At 35.4% G+C, this 26917-nt stretch overlaps 1 protein-coding gene across 2 annotated transcripts in view; it reads right to left on the reverse strand.

The window, feature by feature from the left end:
- CAB39L (calcium binding protein 39 like) overlaps positions 1-26917 on the reverse strand; it is a 92505-nt gene that overhangs the window by 61573 nt on the left and 4015 nt on the right. Inside the window, exon 2 of one of the 2 annotated variants that reach the window (XM_021689442.2) lies at positions 3420-3618. The gene's annotated coding sequence lies outside the window, so the exon portion shown is untranslated. Of the gene's footprint in view, positions 1-3419; positions 3642-26917 lie in introns of those variants that run through there. The other variant, XM_021689441.2, reaches the window with a different exon arrangement.

The raw sequence follows: 26917 nt of genomic DNA on the forward strand, positions 1-26917 counted from the left end.
AAGTTTATTTTACAATCAACAATGAGTGAGAGAGGAACATTTCCAAAATTTTCTTAGAGCTTGCTAATTTAAACATAAGCCATAAGTACATTCTCTTAAACTAAAAAAATTAAAATAAACTTAGCACTACATTAAAAAAAATCACAAAAGTTCAGGAACCACCATTCTTTTATCTGCATTCCAAATAGAACTCACAGAAATGATATAATCAAAGTGCATCTGTGGCAGATAACTGGGCCTGTAAGATTCATTTTTAAAAAACTAATGAAATGCAGGTTACATTAGTGTATACATTTGTCAATATTCATTAAACTATTCTCTTTAAATGGGTGGATTTGATTTAAGGTATATTTTAAAACTGAAAAAGTATACCTACAGGTTCTACTGTATTTGTGATATCCAAGTAGTCACCTCTCCCCCCACTGACAATGTCATAATTTAGAAATGCCTTCACAGAGATAATAAATTACAAAGCACATCATTCTAGTTATACATGTTATGACACCAAAGCCATTATAGAGCATGTATGTCAAAGTATCATCCAATCAATGTCTTCTATCCTTTAATGATCCTATTTTTTTTAAAGATTTTATTCATTTATTTGAGAGAGAGTGCGAGCGAGAGAGCAGCAGAGAGAGAAGCAGACTCACCACTGAGTAGGGAGCCAGATATGGGGCTCAATTCCAGGACCCTGCGACCATGACCTGAGCTGAAGGCAGCCATTTAACAACTGAGCCACCCAGGCATCTCAATGTTCTATTTTTAAATACATATGCTAAATGTAATTAGAAGGCACCATAATTAAATATTTCACTAGAAAACCTATAGGAATGAGTGAAAATCTGTAGACAATAAAGTATAAATAAGGACTTCCACTGATCATTCTTTTTTAGTTCAAAATGACTAAGAATGATTTTGTTTTTATAAGTTTTATTAATATAGTGTGAAAGAGATCTTTACTAAAAATGGACAATTTACATAGAAATAGAAAACTCATGAAAAGTTATTATTAATGCATCCTCATTCATCTGGAAGCCTCAGTCAGACTTACATCGGAATAAAAACTCTTTTATAAGAAGAGAAACCCATGTCCTTGGGAACTACTCCTGAATTCTAATGTATTATAACTAGTGAAATAATTTAAAAATAGAATTAGTACATGAAGTTAGGAAGACATACAACTGCTAATTTATTTGTTGTTATAAATAATACTAGACATAAATAATTATATAATTATAATTATAAATAAATCTAGACTGCTATTCCAGGAGAAATCACCAGTAACTTCATTCATTAGGTTCATAGTGATTCTGCTGACAGCTCCAGTCACTTGTCAGAGCTAAAATTTTCTACATCTACTAACTATTAGTGATTGTCAATGAGTGATAATTCTAGATTAGAATTTCACAATCTCAATTTATAGCAGAGGTCTGAAGCTAGGTCAGTGTTTGCAAAAACTAGTACTGTAATCAAAGACTTCAGAAATGGGTGATAAACATAAAAGCAATGGCTAGAAATAAGCCTAGAGCAAGGAAAATAAAAATCGCAAATTGTAACATGAGATTAGATCTCATACAGGGTGTGCAATCAACCTTGGAAGCTCTTTAAAGTACCTAGAAATCCTGTTTATAAGCATCCTTCCAAAAACCCATCCATCTCATAAATCTGCTTTTCTTCAAGCATTAATATCTAGGATAAATAAAAATGTTTTATTCAACATAATTGTTTTTACATTTGGTTTCGTTACTAGAATTGATTTCCTACTATTTTTCAGGGTGGGAATGGTTTTTCTATAGTGTGACTAAAATAATTCTTTGGCTATAATAAAAGTCAAACAATCATTTGTTAAATTATTTTCCAGGGAAGATGGGTCCCAAATTCCCAACAACCCACTCACAATAAACTTCTGAAGTACAAAACATTTGTAAACTGGGAATGACTTATTCTTTACTGTCATATTTACATTCCTATGGGCTTAAGAAATGATGCCACCACTAAGGTAATACCAATGACTTAATAGTTTAAAATAAAAAAATTATTCAGACAATTGTGAAGCTATGTGCAAATCTTCCATTGGTCTAAGACCGAGTATGGGAACTTCTGCAAAGAAGAAAAGTTGGTTTGTGACATTATCTTTATTTTATTTACTTTTGATTTTAAGTGCAAGATATTGGTCTGGAAAAGGTTTCCCAAGACCAGCTGAGTTTCTTCTCATACATAGGTGAAAGGCATTAAAAAAAAAAAAACCCACAAAACAAAACCTGTTCTACAGGCTTCTGTATACATAGAGGAAATACAGCCATTTTATAGATTATGTCCAGTGTAAAACCCTTTCTATATGTTTACTGACACTCTCTTGAAGTTTTCATTTCAGTTAAGTTGTTCTGCCTTAAAGGATTCACTTGAATCACTAACTAAGGATGTATTTTTTGATGCTGGCAGAGAGTAAATTAGAAACTTTGCTTAGAATGGTACATCTCTATGCAGTGACTCAGTTTAGCAGCTAACAATACATATTTCCCTCCTCCCACAGAGGAATGATTACGTGTCTTCCACTGATGCCTTTTTTTAAAAAGACATAAAAAATTAGTATACAATGTCCTATGGTAATACTATACAAATAAAGTTTCTCTTGGAATGTGAATACATATTTTACAAGTTTATTTTTCTTTTCTCTGCTGTATTGCTTGCATACATATATGCATCTGGCTATAACAGTTCTTTAGCCGAAAAACAAGGTTATATGAGAGCCTGGTATCAGCTATAACAACAACATAACTGTTTGAATCCTTAATTTGAAACCCATGTACATCATTTTGTATCAAATGGTAAATTTGATATGTAAATTATCTAATTTTTATATTCATTACAGAACTTTGAAAAAATCATGTGTCACTTATTGGATCTAACAGAAGCATTCAATGTTTAAATCATATGTCCTTTTAATTAATGGTATCATTAACACTTCTATTTGAATTATGAGAGAATGGTGTAACTTATAATAATTGAGAATACCAAACGTCACAACGATAATTTTAAATCTGACAATAGACAGAAAGAGGTAACTTTTGAATTTTCATGCAGTTGAAAAGGAAACACGAAAAATAGTATACTGCCACTATTTTATTTTTGGAAACTCTTTGTAAATAAAAACCCATTTCCAAAATAAGATATTCCATGGACACAGAATAGTTGGTAATGGTTCAAGTGCCTTAGGCAACAGAGAAGTATTGTTTTGTAGTTGTTGTTTTTTTAAACCTCTCCTAGTAACAGCAGTTCATCATGCACAAAGAAACAAGGTAACAACATGATTTAAAATGAATATATAAGCAATAACTATAAAACCTCAATGAAAACTGAAGTTTACCATATTAATTCCATTTCTATGAACTGGGATAGATAACCTGGCTGATACTCACCAAATGTTATAGAAATGTCCAGGCTTGTTTAAGCAACAAAAAGTAGACACATGGTAAGGTGCTGAAGACAGCTCTCTCTTGGGCTCAAAGCACTTTACATGAAGTAGCTTTATCTTCCATTTAACAGAGGGTGCCTCCTGTTACCAAAGGTGCTGCAGAGAGGAGTTTCCACAATCCCGTCTTGACTTTCTCTCTCTCTCTGAAGAGTAACAGTTACCACCGGAAAACGTTAGCAGAAAATGATCACTTGAACACTCGCACAGGGCAGCTGTAAATTTCCACTCTCTTTGCTTGCTCTCAGATTCCAAGCCTTGCTTGTCTCTTAATCTGTCACAGGCAGTTCTGTTTCTGGTCAGACCAGCTTGCTTCTGCTTTCTCCTCTCCCTCTTAAACGCACTCTTTCAGATACATACCACACAGTAACAGCTCCCTCTTTTTCTTCCTCCCTCCCAATTGTGCGTCACAAGAATGTGTGTAAAGCAATTACACTGAGGCAAATTGGAAATCTTGCTCCCTCCCCCCAAAAACATCTAGGGATAAACAAAATATTTTTCTCACTGCATTTTCCCCTCTCAGTCCTATAGTTGCTCATGTATGGAGTTTTGTCCACAGATTAAAATGGCCTGACAATGCTTTTTTAAAATGTAAATAAAAGTTTCTAACAAAGGTGTGTTGATAGTGATAATAATGGCTTCATTTGCTAATATGTTAGTTTCTCAGGGAAGATGCTGATTCCCAATCATAATAAAAGTGTAGCAAGGAAATACTCAAGTACCATGAATTTAATCTTCAGATTTCAAAAAGCAAGATTTTAAAATTAAAGTATTTATAACTTAAGTGTGTGAAAGTTTAATGTATTTTAAAATATGGCATATTTTGACACTTAGATCCAACATTTGCAGTTATAAAAGGGAAAATTACAAAGAACATAGAAAAATACTGACACCAAAAATATCAAGTAGAGCAGCTTATACTATTTATGTGCAAACCAAATATGATTACTTTGTTTAGAAGTCCTCCTCCCTCCACATACACACACACAAACATTGGTCAGGATGCATAATATCTCTTCAGTGAGAATTTAAAAGGCTTAGGAGTATTAAAAAAACTTTTTTCATTATTAAACATGTATAATTAATTATAAAGTAAAATACCTTAAAATTATGGATCTCTGAAAAATTTGAGAATGAGGAATTAGGTAGAAAACTGAGTGGGATGGTTGATGATGACAGGCTTAGATGGCATTTGTAGAATTCTCTGGAATTAGGAGGCAATGTAACTCAGCTTGGAATACATGCTGACCCAGTGAGAATGCTGGTCAGAGCCTGCTTTAGAGTTTTCTGTTCCAGTCCCATAGCCTCAAAGACTTTCAGGTTCTCAGTCTCCCACTATCTGTTTCCAATCAAAATTCTCAGACTCTTCTTCTGATGACAGATCTCTCAATTACAGAACTGACAGAAGTTAGTAGACCTATTATGTTTTTGTTTTTGTTTTTAAAGATTTTATTTATTTATTTGAGAGAGAATGAGATAGAGAGAGAGCATGAGAGGGGGGAGGGTCAGAGGGAGAAGCAGACTCCCTGCTGAGCAGGGAGCCCGATGCGGGACTCGATCCCAGGACCCTGGGATCATGACCTGAGCCGAAGGCAGTCGCTTAACCAACTGAGCCACCCAGGCGCCCAGACCTATTATGTTTTAATCTTATTCTCTGCAGAACTAAAGCATCCCTAAGAATATGAGCTTAAATAATGTGCAAGGCAAAAATCTATAAATAATTGGTTATTACCCTTAAGAAAAACAAGCAAATAAATAAAGCTTGGCTTTATTTCTTAATCTATATATCATGTGTTTAATATATATTCCCTAATATACACATATATTTATTTAAAAATATGTACTTCTTAAGGTGGTTCATTTAAAGTGAGTTTTATTTATTTATTTTTAAAGATTTTATTTATTTACTGAGAGAGAGAGAGAGAAAGAGAGAGAGAGATCATGAGGTAGGGGGAGAGGGGCAGAGGGAATCTCAACTGGAATCTCAAGCAGACTCCACACCGCGCCGGAGCCCAGAGCTGGGAGCCAGATGAGGGGCCATCTCACAATCCGAGATCATGACCTGAGCCTAAATCATGAGTCAGGTGCTTAACTGACTAAGCCACCCAGGTGCCCCTAAAGTAGATTTTTAAAACTTAAATATATTATAAGATAATTTGGTTCTTAACACCTAAGAAATAGGCACCAAAGAAGACTAGAAATTAGTCTGCCAATTATTCCTTTAATTTGTAGTTCTGTAAAACTTAGAGTTTTATTTCCTACTTAAAAAGATATTAAACAGATATTATCTTAAATCACCAGGGGGTGATTAGTAGTAAGTGCCTTGTATCTTCCTGAGTCCAAGATTACATTCAAAGTGTTCTGGTATACCTGAAGAAATTCAGAATTAGTAAGGATGGTGCTTAGAATAACCACGAGGTTAATTTTTTTAAGTCACTTTAACACTGGGAGACGTTATTATCAATCTATGATTCTAAGGCACAAAATAAAGACAAGGTATTCAAAATATACACTAAGACTGACGAACATGATTGTATGTGTTTATATTTGATTTCTACCAAACACCACTTTTTAAAATGCATGCAAATAAATCACAAAAAGTGACCATATATTAACCCACACACAAAAAATCAATAAATTTCCAAAGGGGAATGGTACAAGCTTCATCCTCTGAAAGGAAGATGAGAAAACTAAATTATTTTAAAAATATTTAACATATAAGCAAATATGCTTTAACCAACCCTATTAATACTTGAAAATTTAAAAGTACATTCTTCTAAAAATTATTTGAAAAGAGAAATTAAGAAGTACAATTATAGTGGACTGTAGTCTGTTTCAGGATATGATGAAGTAATAGGGACTAAATTTACTCTTCTGCCTTATATAACTTAAAAACTGGGCAAAATATATAAAACAATGGTTTTTAGACACTGGACACCAGGCAGCTCAGCCCAGTAATACCTGAGAAAAGGGAAAAAAGGTGATTATTGCCCCAGGCTGCAGAGCAGGAAGGGGAGCCCAAACAGAGCGTAGTAGTCTTCCTGAGTTAAAGAGACAAGGTTTAGAATTCAAGAAGGCCAATGTGACTGAAATTCACAGGGCGGAATACCAGAGGGGAAAGTTGCAAAGAGTCCCAGAGATCGGCAGAGGATTTCTTCAAATCTTCATCTGAGAACTGATTAGCACATCTGTGAGAAAACTCCGAAGACAGGAAAAGAACCAATGGAAAGAATCAGGCTGAAGAATTCTCAGTATTCACACAGGACTGGAAACAGTTCTTGTTCCCAACAGCCAGAGTGAAGAAATCTCATGATATATGGGAAATTGGGTTGAATACTCTGAAAGATATTGCCTTGGCAGTGGGACCAAATTAGCCCTAGATTAAAAGTTGTTCTGGTCCTTCCTTATAGACCTTACAAGTTAAGTCCAGAAAGGATAAAATTCTTTCCAAATAAATTAACTGCCTCCTAGAGTAGAATTCAAAAATATCTAAAGGCATTTTTAGAAATCTAGCACACAGCATAAAATTCATAATGTCTGGCATCCAGTCAAAAATTACTAGGCATGCAAAAAACCAGGAAAATACAATAAGCCTTTAAAATAATAAATAATAAATAAGCTACTTCTATGAGTTAAGGTAATAATAGCAAATTTATTTATTGAAAAGACTTGTTTTCCTTTTTGATCATTTATTTCATGATAGAGTGATCATTTGTAACATGCAAATATGCAGTTTTCCACCAATGCTTCCTCCAAGAATTTTAGTCTTCACTGATGATCCTTGCCTAAATCAATCATTTCATCAGGGGTTAAAAACTGGTCATTTAAAAAATTCTGTTCTTCTTTCTGCTATATTGACTGACTTGTTTTGTAGAGAAGAGCTTCTCCTCAACTAGACTTCTAATTGAAAAAGAATGATAATGGCTTCCTTTAATTACCAATTTTGAGAGTAACAGCTGGTAACATTCTCTTCCAATGGTGGCAAATAAAAGATTATTTTTGGTAAGTCTTTCTCTTCTTTTGAATATCATTCAAAATGGTTCATAAATCTTTATATATTCCATGTTTCAATAAATTACAGGCATTATTCTTTTTGATGCCATCCTTCTAGCTTGGGTTCCCCAAGAAAGTTGGATCTGAAGCAAAAGCCTTATGGAATATTATTTTTAAAAGTAATCCAATTACAATGAGCAGGAGTGAGGGACAAGGGGAATAAAGCAAAGGAGGGAGAGCCAATATGACAATGCATTACCAAGCTGGCCACCTGTTTAATCTGTCAGACTGAACCTCTTAGAAGCCATTTAAGCTGCATTTCAGGACCACCACTAAGGTGGGAGGAGAAAAGGGAGCAGAAAAATTTACTCACTGGCTTCATTTTCCATTGATCAAAGGCTTTCCCAAAGGGTCATTAATTCCCCTAACACTTGAGTTTAACTCCTCTGTACTTCCAGGTTGCACATGTGTGGGTCTTCCCTATGGACACTGCAAAAAGCAAGCGGCTTATAGAACACGAGGAAATGAGGCAGTGTGTGGTTATTATACATACACAAGAGTTTGCACACAGCTGAAATGAGAAAAGCGAATCCTAGAGGATATGCAATGATATATAAGAGGTATCTGTAATAATCGTGCAAATGTTCCCAGATTTGGACAGTGGAAGTCCTTTAAAGATACTTCCTGCATCCTTTTGATACAATTCCATTAATCTTTGAATTTTTATTGCTTTCTAGTTCAACAAAATGTCCCAGCCTCACTTTGTATTTACTCTGTCCCAGATCTGGAATGAGTCATTTCTCCAGGGAGCCCTAGTGCTTTTTAGTGAGGTTTGGGTACCAGGCATACTCACTGCTACTGACATGTCACTGCTTCCAGACCTTTCAGTGATCAAAGGTAGCAAATAAGTTTTAAAAAGTCATTAGTTTATACTGATATTTCAATTCTAATTTATCATTACAGAGTTTCAACTCTACTTTTTTAAAATTTTATATTCATCTTCTCTTACATAAAAATTTTGGTTCTAGTAACACATTAACACAATGATGTGTTTGTCTTTCAATATATCTAATAAAGACTCAAAATAACAATGCCAAAATTTCTAACAATAAAACTAATAAATGAAGTTTAAATAATTCTTGGCAGTTAACTGCTAATTTAACTTGTAAGGTACTGGTAAGCATATATGACTACCATTACATTAGAGAGTTCTAATGTCAAAATGTTAAATTAGTTTACCTGTTATGAAATCAAAACTTCTATTTTACATTGTTAATTCACAATTGAAAAATTTCCATAGAATGAGATTTTAATGTTTTATTATTAGATGGAGACTTTAACAACCCATAAATAATGTAGTTCCATGGAGGTGTCTCAGTTATTGAGAAAGCAGAGAAGAAAGTTAAAAATGTAAATGATACATATAGATCAAGCTGTGGCCAAATGACATCATGGTACACTAATAAGCAATGATTCTACAGTAATTCAAATACAAAAATGTGGTGGAAAAAATTTTTTATCACTATGTGTGATAGTATAACTATGCAGAATTCCAAATTACCTCCTCCACCTTAGCAGTCATATTCACATTATTGAGTACCCTAACACTTAGATTCCATCTTGAAATGTATCTACTGCATCACTTCGCTAGTTCTAAGTATTGTAACTGGTTACAGAATTTTTTAAGGCACATTATTAAATTGACTAGTCCATCAAGGGGCGCCTGGGTGGCTCAGTTGGTTAAGTGTCTGCCTTTGGCTCAGGTCATGATCCTGGGGCCCTGGGATTTTGGGATCAAGACCCAGTAGAGCTCCTTGCTCAGCAGGGAGTCTGCTTCTCTCTCTCCCTCTGCCCCTCCCCCATGCTCTCTCTCTGTGTCAAATAAATAAATAAAATCTTTTAAAAATAAAGATTTAATAAAAATAAAGATTTTATTTATTTATTTGGCACACACACACAGAGAAAGCACAAGTAGGGGGAGCAACAAGGGAGAGGGAGAAACAGACTCCCCGCTGAGCCGAGAGCCCAATGCAGGGCTTGATCCCAGGACCCCAAGACCATGACCTGAGCCTAAGGCAGATGCTTAACTGACTGAGCCACCCAGGCACCCCAATAAATAAAATCTTTTTAAAAAATTGATTAGTCCATCAAAATAACACATTGGTGGTTTAAAAAGTTTACTGTCAACAGTAACAATAATTGCCACAAAAACTGGTTTATCATGTTCAAAATATCAAGATCCTAACATGTAAAATACTAAACACAAATATATGTTTTTATGCTTTATTGGCAATTTAGTGGTATCTATTGGACTAAATTATTGTTAATTTTACTTTATTGGTTTTATAGAGTTGTTTATGTTTAATGAGTGTTTGTTTTTATTTACATAGAGAAGCCATAGGAGAAAGTTAACTAAAACAATTGGACTGCAAGTGACAGACCCAATGCACATAAGTTTAGCAAAAAGGGAACTTAAGAATCATGTAACCAAAAAGCCTAGGATTAGATCAGGGGTTATCACCTGGGGAAGCATCTAGTGGGGAGAGGCCAGAGATGCTACTGAACATCTTAAAACCAGAGAACATCCTCTCTCCTAACAACGAATTATCCAGCCCAAAGTGTCAACAATGCCAAGGCTGAGAGACCCTGGATCAAAGCTAACTTCAGCCCACGCTTAAACAATGTCATTGGAGCCCCTTGCATTGCTTTCTTTGGTGCTTCCTTCATTCATGGTTGGGCTCTTCCTATATGGTGGCACAGATTACATGCCCTTGGTTCCCATGATCTCAAAAGAAGTGAAGCCCTTGGGCCTCTCTTTCAATAGCTACATCAAACCTGAAAAATGACTTTGGTGCTGCTAGTTCAGGTAACCAACTGTTAATAACCATATGCATAAGAATGGGGTACACTTATTAACCAGCTTGGCTTCTGAGTGTGTTCGCATTAGTGCAAAGAGATTGACAGGCCTGTAAAGCAAAGTGAGAATCTCACTATGAAAGAGCAACTTCAAGTCAAGAGTCATTAAGTGAAATGTTGGGTGAGATTATTTTGCACTATGATTGAACTGCAAAGCATAGGTAGTTGGATTCACTCAGTTACATTTGTGTATTATATAAAACCATTCCATAAAAAAGTTCAACCTGGTTGCTCAGCATCCACATCTACCCTTTTCCTACATCTATACTTTCAACAATAGCCCTGTCTAACATTGGGCAAGGTTTCCAAATGTAACTAACAGTGCACTCACCCTTGCTCAAACTTGTTCACCGCCTCCAGCTCCAATATCTCCGTTGAGTATATGCTTCTCAATCAAGTTTGAAGCAGCTCCTTAAGGTCTATCATCCTATGGCTCAATTATAAATTTAATCCTCCCACACCAAGACATCTAATAAACAAGGCAAAGTAGAAAAATAGATACCGGCAATAAAAACTTCTGCATGAAAAAAGGGAGGTAAAGAAACATCAATTCATAATATGTATGATACTTTGCTGGACAGGAAGAGTAAGCTTCCCTGTCTGGGAAGGGAAATGAGTTCTTTAGTTACTAAATTGATTGCCCGATTCTAATCTCTAATCTCTGGGAGAATCTCCCCTATCAACCCCAAAATCATACTGAGAAGGTCATTGCGGATGGTAGTCCTGACTGGGAGCTTTCCTGCTGAAGCAGTCCACTTGTTTTGGAATCACAAATTGGTTTATTGATAACCAATAAAGGAGCCCCAAAGCAAAGAACCTGTCTCCCTGCAGGAGAATGGGAGTTTCCAGGGAATGGGAAATCATAAGCCTTTATTTCTTAGACTTCAATATTTTTGACAATACAACTGTCTTAGATTTTCTTTGGCTTTAATCATTTTGCTTCTTGTTTTCTACTAACCAAAGTCAGAAATTGGTGAATCTGGACTTGTTATTGTGATTTTTTCTCTAACTGGCTTCAGTGCTCTGTCCATTACTCAAGCCCCCAGGTCAAACTGCTTCTTCCAAACAAATGAAAGTAAACCTGCCCCCTTAAAACTAGGATGCATCCCAATAGACTGCTTTGCATTCTTGGGTTGGCCACTACCTTTGCCAAGGGAGAAGTAAAAGATGCTTGGCTCTTCAGGCTTCTCCTAGGTTCCGATCATATCTTTTCTTTCTAATCATATCTTTTATACCTTCTTATTTTATCTTCTCCTAGGTTCTTTCATATCTTTCTCAACTTTCTGTCTCCCTGCTTTTACTCATAATAATTTAGCTTAGGCCTGTGATCACACTAGAGAGATAAAAAGCAAGGAACAGTGGGTTTGGAACTCAATATTCAAAAATTTCATCAAAGACTTTTTTTTTTAGAAAAGGTGGGAACCTAATAAAAACCGTTTTATGGGGTGCCTCGGTGGCTCAGTCATTAAGCATCTGCCTTCAGCTCAGGTCATGATCCCAGGGTCCTGGGATCGAGCCCCGCATCGAGTCCCGCATCGGGCTCCCTGTTCAGCGGGAAGCCTGCTTCTCCCTCTCCTGCTGCTTGTGTTCCCTCTCTCACTGTCTCTCTCTGTCAAAATAAATAAATAAAATCTTTAAAAAAAAACAACAGTAGTTTTACATACATTAAGTGGTTAAAAAGTACATAAATGCTACAATAAATATGACACTGTACCTTGAAAAAGACCGGGCACTTGCTAATAAAGGTGGGTGTTAGAAGAATTGCAGCTTGTGAGTTATTTTGAAATATTGAAAATAGGGTTATCTGAAATCAGCTGGAAAGTTTTAATACCAAATGTGGATGGACAGGACTCATAACATGTGGTACACTGAGATCGCTGGTAGGTGTTTGAAGTGTGTGTATGTGTACATTGTGTGTATTCCTATGTGGCTTGGTTTAGCAGGGTGGTTTTTGCATAAAGCAAACAAGAAATGTGTATTATGCTCAAATTGCTCCCTAATATATCAATCATGTTGGAACACATTTGTTTCAAAACAAGTGTTATAGAGGAAATGACTATTACTTTTACCAATTAAAATGAATGTATATGTATATGCATATAAGTATGTATGTGTTAAGAGTATGCTAAAACGTACTGTATACCTATTGTTGCAATTTTGCTAATTTGAGTAACTACAGATCTTTGGTTTTTTTAGTGGCATTCACCTCTGTCTTATCCTCACTTCTTTTCTTCACTTCTCATTCACACTTTTGTTTCTCTGTTTTTCTCTATTCCTAAAGACCACAATATAAATACAAAGTACCACAGCTACACCTTCAGGTAGCCCAGAAATTACATTTATTCTTTTTTTTTTAAAAAGATTTTATTTATTTATTTGTCAGAGAGATAGAGAGCACATCAGGGGGAGTGGCAGGCAGAGGGAGAGGGAGCAGCGAGCCCAACATGGGACTCGATCCCAGGACCCTGGGGCCATGACTCGAGCCGAAGGCAGTCGATTAACCGACTGAGCCACCCAGGCCTTTGGCCTTTGATAACCAATAAAGGATCCCCAAAGCAAAGAACCTGTTTAAAGTCTTTAGTAGCTTGTCATACTACCCATACACCATAGATACCTCTAGTTCTTCCTTCTCATAATTTCCATTTCGAACATTATTAACATTGTGGCCTTGCAAGTTGTTTAAAGATATTCAAATTGCTTTCATAAAAGCAGAATATAGAAGAAATGCTGTAAGAGAAACGCTTTAGAGGTTGCACAGAAATGAAGCTTAATTGATAGAATGGAAAACATTTCCTGTTGTGCACTTGAAACTAATACAACAGTGTTATGTCAACTATACTTCAATAATAAAGATTTTTTAAAAACCACACCCACATTTCTAATTGTACACTAACTGCTAATCCTTGGCCAAATTTGGAAATCTTTAAAAGGTCTTCTAATTAACTTCAACAAGATAACAAACTCAATTATTCTGGTTTCTCTTTCACTACTGTGCTGCCCATCTCCTGTTCTTTTTTTTTTTTTTTTTTTTTTAGGAAGGAGGAAGCTGAATAACAAAAATTAGGAGACATCCTTACTCCTACTGGCTATACTTCCAAAACACCAGAGTAGTCTCTTAAAGCTGAGAATGTCATGGCCTTTCTCACTTTTCCAGCACCACTCTGGCCCCCTGCTGGTACTGAGCTGCAGTAGCACCTGCAATATTTAGCCCCAGCATTAAGATCTCCTATGCCAGTTCAAGGAAGGGCTGCTTTGTTTCCCCAATGCTAAGATAGTATAATCTACAGCTCTATCTATTTAGCAATAAATAGACATAGATTTATAGCCTCCGAAGGCCTTTATGTGATAAGCTAGTCTGAATATTCTTCAGACATCAAGCAGCTAGTTTCAAAGCTATTGTCTCTTTAGTATTAGGCAGTCTCTTTGGTATTAGGCAGACCTAGATTTGAATGAAAACTTAATGTATAAGTATTTTATATTTAAATTGGAGATAACAATATACAGTTCCAGGACTGGTTGTGAGGGTCAAGTGAAGTAATATGCATATGTGGCTGGCATTTAGTTAAGCACTAAATGTTAGACATTTCTCTACTCATATAATAAAAACTCTAGCACATATTAAAAATATATCAGTCCACTTGTGGTTGCCCTGTCACTACTCTGGAATGAGACAGATCCACTGCAGGACTCACAAGCAGTGTGTCATCAACCTTATTTATTAAACACTTAGTAGATACAAAGTGCAATACTAGGTGCTCAGATACACATACCCACATACCAATAAGCTGTTAACTATGTGTTTAAGGACTTTTTAATTTGCCTTATATACGAACCACACCAAAATAATTCCACTAAAACAATTCTGGATGCAGCATTTTAGAAAAGCATGGGATAGGGATAATACAGAAATCCTAGATTTTAGCCTAGCTTCATCATTTGCTTGCCTTGTGCCCAAGTCAATTAACATCTCTAAGCTTTGTTCTATATATTTAGGTAGGAATACTCCATCTATCTCTCACAGGTTTATGGAAATTTTATATTACAAAGACACATTAAGTAAATAACTAGGCAAATCAGTAAACTAGAAAAGTAGTAAAATAGAATGGGTTTAAAAAATAAACTCTTTTTTGTCTATGACTTAACCCTCAAATCAAACTACAAAAACTTCCAGAAGCCACTATCATTGGCTCTACCACAACAGCGCTAAAGGAACAAGGCAAAAAAAATGTCTACCTCATATCAGATTCTCCTAACCAAAAGATATAGTTGAAGTGGTGACAAGGGAAATGGGACTATTAGCCAACTGACCTCAGTAAAAAATTACAAGCAATCTCAAATGTTCTAGAAGGGTAAATTTGAAATTAATAGTAAATTACCAAGGAGATGCTCTATAATAATGCTTTATTTCACATTCGATTAATCCGTAACTTTTATTTCAACAAATAACTTTTGGATAGTTTCTACGTGACACAAAGTAGTTTCCATAATGAACCTCAATTAATACTGTCAGTACTTTCAGGGTTACTTTTAGCTTATATGATGCTTTGGTAAGAGTCAGAAAAAGGGACAGTTGCAGTCAAGCAGATGCATAGATTAACCAGCAGATAGAACCTTCGTGTAAAGAACAAGTAACCCACCCTCCAGGCAGATGCAGCCCTGCACCAGCCTGGCACATATTTTGGTATGGGGAAGGGGGAATGTGAGCTGGATTTCAGGCCCTATTCACTCCCTTGGCAGGAGTCTTTGGACAGTACACAAACCATACAACTAAATGTAATAGCCCTAGATACTTTATAATGGCAAGGCTCTGTTACATCTTTCTATCATTTAAAGGTTCAGGGAACCTGGCTGGCTCAGTGGGTAGAGCCTGTGACTCTTGTTCTTAGGGTTTTGAGTTCAAGCCCCATGCTGGGTGTACAGACTACTTAAAAATAAAATCTTTAAAACAAAATGTACGGGATTCATTCATCCAACCATCTGAGGGCAATACAGTCTATGAGGATATAGGTCAGAAAAAGGAATTTATATTCTAATAGGGGATATAAGACATGTACCAAAAATAACTATAGTGTAAGACAAAAAGTTATGAATCACAAAGGAAAAGACCAATGAAATACCATAAAAATTCAGATGAACCAAAAAATATGTGTATCTTAAAGAATCAGAGAGTGTTTCACAGAGAAGGTGGCACTGGAACTCAGTTGTGAATGATGTGTATGATTTGGTCATGTGGAAATAGGAACAGAGAGGATTAGGAAGTGCAAGATGTAAATAACAAACAGTTTAGTTTATCAGATGCAAATGCTATGTGAATGGTAGTAGGTTGGAGTCAAATTATGGAGAGCCTTTAATAGTAGGCTAATGACTTTTAACTGTTAATTTGTGGGCAAAGGGGAGCCATGATGTAATCAAAACTCTATCTCATGACCATGAATTTGGTGGTCCTTAAGAAGAATCAAAAGAGCAGAGAAACAGTAGGTGATGAAATCAAAGGGAACTGTAGTAGTCAGGATGACAGTGAAGGTAACTAAGCAGGGGAATGAGAGGAATATGTGAGTATCAGAGACAATAGGTTTGGTAACTGAATAAATGTAAATGGTAATTAAGAAAAGAGTTAAGATGACAGTGAGTTTCCTTGTTTTCCATATGAAAGAGTAGATTGGTAATATCTTAAAAGAAATACGGACCACAGGAGGAAAAAAAAATTTATAAAATAACCAGTTGCTTGATATGTAACGAGTTTGAAGTGCCAGCAAGACTTCTGGATATAGATGCCTATAGGCACTTGAACATCCAGAACTAGAACTTGGAGAGAAAACAGAACCAGAGCAATATATCTGGGGGTCACCCATTCGGCCAATGGAATACAAGAGACCAAAAGAGAATCAAGGACAAAACTTTAGGGGCACCCACAGGGAGAGATAGAAAAAGTAGTGACTAAAGAAACGGTGGTTAGAGAGGGCAAGAAGAACCAGAAAAATATACTATCCCTATGACCAAAAGAAGAGAACTTCAAAAATGTGGAGTGTTCAACAATACCAAATGCAGCAGAGTAGGGATGAACCTCCTGCCTAAACCCATCATCTAATTTCTAAGACCCTCTTTCAATTCTTAAAAAGCAAAAGTATTAGGGGGAAAAATGGTCTTCAGAAAAACCACTAAAAACAAGGAAAGGGATCTCTTAGGAATTCATATTACCCTAAAATTCTAAAGACACAGGCTGATAGAGAGACCAAAGCCAGGCTGGGACCCCCAGAGCATACTGCAGTACAGTAAGCATAAAGCAGGCAGAGCACTCCAAGGCAGTCTTCCTTGGGAAACTGGTAATATGGGCTCTGATCCAGGGAGCATGGCTCAACTACTATGCCTAGAAGACTGGATGAGAGGCTGGAGTCCTAGGAGTGCCAAGACACACAAAAGTCAAGGACAAAATTAGGAGTGTAAGAGGTTAAGGACTGGAGGCACAAGTGTGTAATACTGTTTCCAGGTGTCTGATAAGGAATGGAAGGAGAACTTGAAGGGCTAAAGAAAGGGGGTTTTGTTTGCTTTTTCTTTTTTTTTTAAACTTTGAATTCTCAGTAGATTGAGTGGGACAGATACGAGGGAGATGCAAGATGAGAAGGGGATAATTGATGGGGTGAGATTCTTGAGCTCATGATAGAAGAAAGGATCAAGATTGTAAGCGAAAAGTTTAACATCCAAGAAGAATGATACATGTTTTTCTAAAATAAGAAGGAAAGATAAAGTTTGAATAAAGAAACTGTCAAAGTAAAGACGAATGGCATTAGGGAGCACAAATTTGCTTTGATCTTCTCAGAAAAGAAGGACTCAAGGTCATTTGAAGAGAATGAGGGTAGAGTAATACAATGTGTCTTTGAGCAGAGTAAAAATTGATCTTATAAAAAAAATATAAATATAGTAAGAGTAAAAGCTAAAGGCTATAATTCATGTATACCAAATTCTAAGTTTAATAGTTATAATTCCACATCTTTCCAAAAAATATAACCACACTAAGTGAAATGCAGGCTATGATTTTCTTCCAACTTCTCAATTTAAGAAATAACAAAGGATGAGGTAAGAAAGAATTAATGGAATCCTAAGATGCAATATATAACCAGCATCATAACCAACAAAAATGGGCTTAGTGCTATAACCACTGTTAGATGGTAATAATTCTCATATTTCTCTGCCCTTCTTTGCTGGATCTGATTTCTGTTTTCTCCATAGCTGATACTTCTGTGAAAAGTTCTTGCTTGAATGAGGTAAGAACATAATATATCTTTTAATAAAAGAACAACCCCCACCCTATTGAGAGCTAATACACATTTCCCCTTATAAGGTATGTCATCTTCCAATTTTCCAAGTTTTTACAAACTCTCACTTTTCTACAAGTTATCGAAATCATAACAAAATTGTTATGTTGGAAAATCACATTATAAACCTGTTATAAGTCTTTAAAAGTACAATTTGTGAGCTGGTGCTCTGGAGCCAAGAAGAAAAACAGGATCTAAAAAGAACATAACAATTTTGTTTAACCATTTCTCTATATGCAGACAGTCAAGTTGATGCTGCTTCATTTTTTTCTTTCCTATTTTATAATCTTTTCAAAACTTATTCAGGGATAATGTAAAGCATAAAATAGGATCTAAAAATTACGATGCTAGTTCTCCTTTGAAAGAAGCTATAAAAGGATCATCTAATAGTAATAAACTTTTTCATTTTAAAGAAAGATCTTGGCTTTTCATAGCTGATAAACATATACAAAAGTTGTCACTGTTTTCAATACAATGTTATATCAATAATTCTGAAGACTTAGACACGCAACTGGTTTTCAAACTAACTACACATTATAGCCTAATTCTCCACTATGCAATTACATTTAACAATTTTTTATTGGTATTTTTACAAGCCTACTGTAGTACCAAGCTCTCACAAACAATGAATCATGGAACACTACATCAAAAACTAATGATGTAATGTATGGTGATTAACATAAAAATTAAAAAAGTAAAAAAAAAAAAAAAAAGAATTCAAAAGCAGTCTGTGACAAAGGACCTGCCTTCAAGGAGCTTACAACTCTTGGGAGAAAAAAACACAACAACATAGTTTTCTGTACGAAATAATTACACGAGAATATAAAGACTGAAGAAAATGTAAAAGGAAGAGGAAATAATCAAGGGACCAAGTATCATAAGCTAGAATACAGATATTACCTAGTGAGGAGAGAAAAGGTAAAGGGTTAATGGAAGAAATGGGAATTTAGATGCACTTTGAAAAAGTATTAGGATTTGGATAGTAAGATTCTATCTTACAAGAAGGGGAAGATATTTCCAGCAAGGGGAAATGTTTTAGCAAAAACATGAAGACTGGAATGAGAGAAGAAGAAGAAAGAAAAGGAAATGGGAAAGAGAGCTAGGAAAAAGGGAGAAAAAGAATCATGGTTAAGATTAGGAAAACATATAGGAAACATTGTTCAGGAAATCCTCCAATAAACTTCTACATCTCACTGGCCTGAAAAGGCTAAAATGGTTCCCCCCAAGTGCAAAGGAGCCTAGAAAAAATAAGTATCTGGCATTTTTCAGCCTCAATCACGAGAAGAAGTCATGAAAGTGGGAGGTTTGCTATGACTTTTGCATAGACAATCAATAGTCTGCCACAAAAGTTAAGTAAAAAACATAGTAAAGATATATAAATTAGTGATCACAACTATGCTTTTTGAATATATATTCCTAAATTTCAGAAATTAAATGGCTTCCTCGGATGTTTGCAAAGTTGTTTTTAAGTTGATACAAATTTAAACAAAAACCTTGAAATTAATATCCATCATTATATAGCATTTTATAATATCGAAGAATGTTCATATATATGTTCTTTACAAAAGCCTTGAAAAGAACATGAAGGAAATATTATCATAGTAGCTCCACTTTACAGATAAGAAATATAAAACAAACGTTATTACTATAGCAGATTCAGATAAAAAAACTGAAACTGAAAGGTTAAAATGCTTGACTTGGATGTCAGCTTGTCGGTGGTATCACCAGGGTTCAAATCCTATGGCATTTCTACTAATATCAGCTATTTGGTTTTGTACAGCATTATATTTGAAATAACATTTGGTTAATTGTGATCTTTTGTAATTTTGATCTTTTATATTTAAAAACATCTCCTTACTAGAAGAGATTATTTTGTGAAGATATGTGCACCACAAGATATTTTCTGAATAGATGAGTTTATGAATAGTTTTAATTCATTTTTGGTCAACTCCCACAATCAAGAATTATCAAGAATTTTGGCATAAATATTGCTTTAAAAGTTATTTTTTTTTTAAATATTTATTTATTTATTTGAGAGAGCGAGAATGAGAGAGAGTACATGAGAGGGGGGAGGGTCAGAGGGAGAAGCAGGCTCCTCGCTGAGCAGGGAGCCCGACGCGGGACTCGATCCCGGGACTCCAGGATCATGACCTGAGCCGAAGGCAGTTGCTTAACCAACTGAGCCACCCAGGCGCCCTAAAAGTTATTTTTAATAACCATTTCTCTGACAATAAAGAGGAATTCTTTCCCTCCCACAAATCAAAGTTCTTTATTTAGACTTCTTTTATTTTCATTGTTATTCATTAATTCTATGTTCATATCTGCTCAATTGTGCACTGTTATAAAATGATATCCTCACACTTCTTCATATTTTGGATATATTTTCTCCTTTTTTTTCTTTTTTGACAGCATGTACATGGGATTTATTCTGAGATATCACACAACTGCCTAGTGGGCTGAATGTTTTTGCTGGGTGACTGGCTGGACGAAATGGTGATAATTGTCTAACAAATACTGGTTTTTTTTCATTTTCCATTTATAATAGTTATCACTTAGTAATTCTCTTAGTTATAGCTGCCTCTTTTAGAAAGTTGCTTGATCTTAGTCTGCACTGGTTCCACACCCTACTATCATATTATCTCATGACTCTCCTAGGACACCACAAGTCATTTGGCATTTCTAGCAACAAATGTTAGTAGAAATCTAACGTTTTGGACTCTTCTGGGTTTCTAGATGAGAAGCCTGTGAGAATTCTTCGTAAGTGAGGAATGACTGAAGGACAGTCAGGTTCCGTAGTAAGAGAGAGGAAAAAGAACTGAAATGCCAATCATTTTCCTCATTTCTCTGATACACTTTTCTTTCTTCATAGCACCTGGGTCTGTTCTTGTGGACACATCTCCTCTCTCTTCCTTTTGTCTTTTCCTGTGTTGAGCTAGGAAGAGTATACACGTATTCCTGTTGTTCCTGACTAGGGCTGCTATATTTTACTCTGTTGATGCCACACCTGAGTTTCAAAGGTTCCATTTCACAATGAGAGACGGGTGAAGTTTCGGGGAGTGCTGGTGTGCCACCACCAGTGTCTGCTGGGGAGGAGGGAGAGAAAAGCCCTGTGGCCACAAGGCCTGGCCCAGCCCCTCCCCGCCTCCCTTGGAGCCAAGACCTGCCGGGCCCACGCAGCCCAACACCTATTTTCTCTTATTTCTTAAAATTTATTTTCTTTCTTAGCTACTTAGTAAATTAGATGCAAATGGTATTTCTATAAGATAGCAACATCTTTGATTCAGTTAAGGGGAAAAGAGAGCCTTGGATATTTCATGGAAAAAATCATTTTTCACAAATTCTTCCTCCCCAAAGTATTTCTGCTTCTATTGATAAATACAGGGATGAAAATAATATTTTAAAATATTCCTTGTAACTCTTCAGATATAAGCAGTTGATAATATTAAATAAGCCATAAATTATTAAATGCCAAATAAATATAGTTAAAAAATAAACCCAAATAACAATACTTTAAACAGTTTTTGATATTCATGTAATGAAATACACACAGTGTCATGAATATCACCATTTTATACAACCAACAGAAGATTTTGCAAATTCTCTTAAATTGCAAAATACATGCACTATGTTGATATTTGGATATACCAGCATCCATACACAGCATCAAGGGTAATGTGTAAAATTTAATGATCAGTTATCTTTCTTCTTTCCTCATACTTCCTCTGTCACCCCTCCCCTCCAACTTGCTAAAATATAAAGGGCCTCCATTTATCTGAAGTAGCCAGGGTTATGTGTGCCTATCCACTTAGTCCAAGACTGAGGCTGCCTAGGCTTCCCACCATTCTCCAAGTCTTTTCCTTTTTTAAGTTCCTTGAGACACACTTGACAATAAATCCAGTTCTTGAGTTCTTACCCAACATACCAAAATAACTAACATTTCCCAAGTGTTTTCTATGTCCCAGGTACCATGCTGGTACTTTCAATTACATTATCAATTCTTCTGAATGCTGCAAGACACAATTCTACCCAGAAAACAGTCCTGTTAAAATAAATCTCCCCATTACTTCATTCTGCCTCTCATTATGAAGTCTGCATCTTAAGGGATGCACACCATTCCACTAAAGAAATGTACCATATTTAATAAAGCTACTATTATAGGTGGTTTAGATTGTTTCCTTTTTCTCTGTCATTAATAATGCCATACATATCCTTTAAGTAAGTCTCTGTGCCCATTTCTCACAATTTTCTTAATATAAATTACATGGTGATTTGGCCTTAAAGACCACTCTTCTGACCAACTATTTATTCATTCTCTTCCTCCCATGTCTTTAAGGTGAGGCATTACTGGTCATATGCCACACACCATCACCCACTTTGTTCTGGACACCAGTTCCCAGTTCAGTTTTCAGTATTTCTCTTCATCTAAACTGCAGTGTCTTGCTATTGTTCCTTTGGCCAACAATCCATAGCTTCTTGCCTCAGTTTCTCCCACCTTAAGCCTCTGACAGTCAGAATACCTAGAAAGGCAACATGGTATAAATTAAAGATGGGAGTAATTACTATTAAATTAAGTCATAGATTTATTGCAATTCCAGTATCACAAGAAAGCCAATTTTGAGTTAAGAATGTGATCTGTAGCTCTGGTTCTAAATTACTTAGCAGAGGGTAAAAATGATAGGGGGAAAAAATTATGAAAAAATAGAATTACAGATATAATTACAACTAAACTCATAACACTTTCAGATTTTTTATTTCAAAAGCATAATTCAGAAATTTGCAATATACTTTTATTGAAAAATAGAGTGGTGGTATGTTAAGGCAAGAATAAAGGTCATTTAGGGTCATCATTTAATTCTTTCATTAAATATTCAGTGTTCTCAAAGAGACATGTTTCTCCATTAAAAAGTTCTATTTTTTGGGGTGCCTGGGTGGCTCAGTTAAGCATCTGCCTTCAGCTCAGGTCATGATCCAGGGTCCTAGGATCAAGTCCCGTGTCGGGCTCCTTGCTCAGCAGGGAGCCTGCTTCTCCCTCTCCCCTGCTTGTTCTCTCTCTCTGTCTCTCTCTCAAATAAATAAAATCTTAAAAAAAAAAAAAAGGTTCTATTTTTTCTTTGAATGTCCTAAGCCCCTCTTAGCTATAATTTTAAAAACTTTTTATATCTGACAAGGGGTTAAATCCAAAACATATAAAGAACTCATTCAACTCAATAGCAAAAAAACAAACAAGCCAATTAAAAAATGAACAGGGGCGCCTGGATGGCTCAGTTAGTTAAGCATCAAACTCTTGCTCTCAGCTCGGGTCTTGATCTTGGGGCTGTGAGTTCAAGCCCCATGTTGGGCTCCAGTTTCGTTGTGGAGCCTACTTAAAAAAAAATGGAGAGAGGATCTGAATAGATATTTTTCAAAAGAAGACATTCAGGGGAATCTGGGTGGCTCAGTTGGTTATGCATCCAACTCTTGATTTCGGCTCAGGTCATGATCGTGGGATCGAGCTCTATGTCAGGCTCCACACTCAGCATGGAGTCTGCTTGTCCCTCTCCCTCTGCTCCTTCACCTGTTCTCTCTCTCTTCCTCTCTCAAATAAATAATTAAATCTTAAAAAAAAAAAAAAAAGACATACAGATAGCCAACAGACACATAGGAAGATACTCCACAACATTAATCATCTGGAAAATGCAAATCAAAACCACAATGAGGTATCACCTCACATCTTTTAGAACGGCTATCATCAAAAAGACAAGAAATAACCATTGGCAAGAATGTAGAGAAATGGAAACCTTTATGCACTGTCAGTAGGAATGTAAATTGATGCAGTCACTATGGAAAACAGTATGGACATTTCTTTAAAAAATTATAAATAGAACTAATGATACAGCAATTCCACTTCTGGGTATTTATCCAAGGGAATGAAAACACCAATTTGAAAAAAAAAAAAAAATGCATCCTCATGGTCATTGTGGCATTATTTACAATAGCCAAGATACAGAAACAACCTAAGCGCCTACCGATGGAAGAATGAATAAAGAAGATGGGATCTATATCTATATCTACATATCTATCTATATATCATAATGGGATACTATTCATAAAAAAGAATAAAATGTTGCCATTTGCAACAACATGGGTGGAACTTGAGGGCATTAGGCTAAGTGACATAAGTCAGGCAGAGAAAGACAAATACCATATAATCTCACTTATATGTGGATTTAAAAAAATAAAACAAAACCAAGCTCACAGATAAGAGAACAGATTGGTGGTTGCCAGAGGCAGGGGATGGGGGAAACACAAAATGGGTGAAGGGGATCAAAAGTACAAGCGTCTAGTTATAAAATAAGTCATGAGGATGCAATATACAGCATGGCAACTATAGTTAATACTGTATTGCATATTTGCAAGTTGTTAAAAGAGTAAATCTTAAAAGGCATCACAAGAAAAAAAATTTTTGTTAACTATCTGTGGTGCTGGATGTTAACCAGAATTACTGTGGTGATGATTTTGTAATATATACAAACATCAAATCATTATATTATATACCTAAAACTAGTAATGTTACATGTCAATTTAAAAAAAACAAAACTTTTTTAGAATCTGAGCCCCTAAAGATAACTTGTCAAACTTCCCTTTGAAACGTTCTGTATTACAACTAACAGAACAATTTGTGTGGTTAAACTGTCTATACACATAAGTTTCATTCTGTTTCACAGCCCTTTCAACTATAGCTCACATACATATTCAATTCTCTGGACCCAAGTTATCTATTTGGAAAATGATAGATTCATGTCTGAATCAACCCCAACCTCCCATAAGAAGAACTAAGTTACAATCTGCATTACATTAACATGGTTTCTGTGATATGAAAACATGAAAAACATTTACAACACAGAATTTAGTTCTAATTACTGAGATAAAAATAATTCAAAAACCCTGAAGAGAGGACTTTTAGCTCTCTAACTAGACACGCACTTAACCAAATTAAGGTAAATATCTCATGTGGCTTGATGATAACTCAAAAATATAAGCGCCTTGATTTAAATACAATTTGCTCAGCAAATTAACAAAATAAAGCACCTATCCCAATCAAATCAATGACATTCCTATATACTAGTGATTGAAAACTAGAACAGGCAAAGTAAAGTGTGATTTCATTTTAAAACTCTTAAATATCTGAAAATTAATTTAACTCAGGACTTCAATTAATTCTAAGAAAATTATATAACCCATAGTTCTAAGTCAGTAAGTATTCATTTACTTAATTCTTTTAAGTTGTATTTTTTTCCCCACTGAAAACTCATTTTTAAAAATTTAGGGACAGGGATGCCTGGGTGGCTCAGTTGATTAAGCCTCTGCTTTCGGCTCAGGTCATGTCTCAGGGTCCCAAGATCGAGTCCCACATCAGGCTCCCTGCTCAGCGGGGAGCCTGCCTCTCCCTCTACCTCTGCCTCTCCTCCCCGCTCATGCTCTCTCTCTCTCTGACAACTAAATAAGTAAATAAATAAATAAATCTTTAAAAAATAAAATAAAATAAAAATATAAAAATAAAAATTTAGGGACAGTAACACACACAAAATCTCAACCTGTTAACACAAAAGCTATTTTTATTTCAGAATATTTCCTAAAACTTTGTTATTGTATATATACATACATTTCACATAACTGTAGTAAAGGTATAAAATTTTGCCAACTTGTTTTGCTAACGATATAAAACATTAACCATGTTTCTATACAGATATTCTGGGAAAAGTTATCCTTTTTAACACCACAGTATTAACCTATAGTAATTTACTTAACCACCAATGCTGACATTTAGGCTCTTATCATCAATACTGTCAAAAATTTTCCTTGCATTTTTCCCCTCATTTGGGTTATTTTTTCAGGACAAAGTCCCACATACAGTTCTACTCAGTCAAAATATACAATTTGAGGACCTTGGTATATATAAGTGATTTCTGAAAGTATTATGCTAATTAAAAATTCTGCTAGCATGAGTATACCATGAAATTCACACAAACCTCACCATCTCCAACTACCTTTCTGAATCCTCCCTCATTTAGAGAGATATAAAATGTTCTCTCATAGTTTTAATTTGCATTTGTTTGATCACTTGTGAGATTAAACATTCCCCTTTGTGCTTGTTTTTGAATTTCTTTTTTTTTTAATTTTATTATATTAATCACCATACATGAATTTCTTCTTATGAGAACTTTTAAGTTCACACTGGTATTTCATTTATCTACCAGGATACTGAGATTTCAGTTATAAAATTTAATAAATTCTTTAAATTTCTTATAAATATTAATCTTTGTTACTTAGCTCAAATATTTCTCCTAATCTTTTTGTTTCTTTCATTTTGGTTTTACTAACATTCGTTTGTACAAAAAATCTTATACAATTATTAAACTCTATAAAACACCCACAAGGTTGATAAATATGCTACTGGCTGTAATGCTTATTTTCTTTTTAATCGGCCCGCAGTTTATTTACATCTATGATATTAATGTTTTTTAAATAGGCTCCACACCCAGCATGGAGGCCAACATGGGGCTTGAACTCACGACCCCGAGATCAAGACCCGAGCTAAGATCAAGAGTCAGACACAACTGACTGAGCCACCCAGGTGCCCCTATGATATTAATTTAAATTTAGTTACAGAATTAGAAATTTGTACTAAACTAGACATGCCCTGTCTCATGCTGCTAACTGATGTGAAATAAGATAGGTTTTTTTCATGGTCCAAAGAGATAGGGGGAGAAGAGAGTAAGGTAACTCAAATAATGTGGAAATACTATAAATAATCTGAATACTACAAATTTAACTGTAACATTTACCACAGAAAATCAGTAGAAATGTATAACATTACCTAAAGAGACAAAATGGCTTCCAGGCCTGCATAACTTGGTTATAGCCTAACTGAAACTGTTAACGTATCTATTTTAAAAGATGAATGCGTCATTCAGAAGAGACACTGGTTAGCCACTCGAACATACGGTGAGAGGAAAAGGTTAAATTTGGCAAGGCCAATTCAAGTACACTCTAAGAGAGTTGTCTGGTGCCAGGGAGCCAGTGTATTTCTGCTATATGGAAGGAGGTTAGTATAGAGACAGCTGCCTGAGGCTGTCTTCGCCTAATGTTATTACATAGTTTAGTCCTAATTAATAAATCCTGTTGTTCAATATTTAGAATGTCATATCTGTTCCCTTTGTTTTCATAGGATCCTTTGCTGCAT

The sequence above is a fragment of the Neomonachus schauinslandi genome, chromosome 3, assembly GCF_002201575.2.
Source record: "Neomonachus schauinslandi chromosome 3, ASM220157v2, whole genome shotgun sequence".
Lineage (NCBI taxonomy): Eukaryota > Metazoa > Chordata > Mammalia > Carnivora > Phocidae > Neomonachus > Neomonachus schauinslandi.